The following is an 874-nucleotide window of genomic DNA, read 5'->3' on the forward strand; positions in this document are numbered from 1 at the left end:
ATTCAATGCATTTAAAATACACAGAGGGTGAATTTCTCCACAATAAATTTTTAGCAAATAGCGGTGTTTAGGCAACATTTCAATTTCTCTATACATCATCTTTATATCTGCAGTCAAAATAAATTTAAAGTTCCTAAACCGGCAAAGAATATCAAATAAATTATCCTGTTCTTGATAACCCTTTAGTGTAAGATCATTAAGCGAATATCCCGAAGTAAAAATTCAAAAATTAGTAGACAGCAGTTCATTTGGATTGCGTTCGTTTTCAAAACCGCGTCTAGTCTGATAATCTAGTTTCCTTAACTAATTACTAACAATGTGTCTAAATTGATATCAGTCGATAACTTTGAATTTCTAATTAGATCTAATGTTTTTTACATGTGATATGAAACGTCCTTAGTTCAGAAGAATTAAATTTAGTCATAGTTTTTGATCGAATATTGTACAATACAAAGAATTTAAAAGCTTATTTTTGTCTTCGTAATTAGTTTTAAGCGTTGATATAGCAATTTCTAAATTTTGATTAGTCACAGATAAAGATTCAATTAATTGTAGCGGTTGACCTCTCAGAAGCGTTTTTAAATAATAAAATTTGTCACTATCAGATCTTAATTTGGCATTATTTAACACAAGTGCTTGAAACAAATCAAAGAATGATTGCCACTCTTGAGCAATCGCCAGAAAAATGTTTAATATTAATATCTGGGAATTTTACATTAGAAAAATGATTTTGAAAAATGTTTGAAACTCTATATTCATCAGCGTGATCCATTAAATTTAATAATTTAGACAAAATAATCTTAAAACGGTCGATAGTTTCCATTGCTGATGATACAACTTTCTTTTGTGATGATTCAGTAGCATTAGTCGTTGT

Source organism: Diabrotica undecimpunctata, chromosome 4 (assembly GCF_040954645.1).
Source record: "Diabrotica undecimpunctata isolate CICGRU chromosome 4, icDiaUnde3, whole genome shotgun sequence".
In the NCBI taxonomy this organism is placed as follows: domain Eukaryota; kingdom Metazoa; phylum Arthropoda; class Insecta; order Coleoptera; family Chrysomelidae; genus Diabrotica; species Diabrotica undecimpunctata.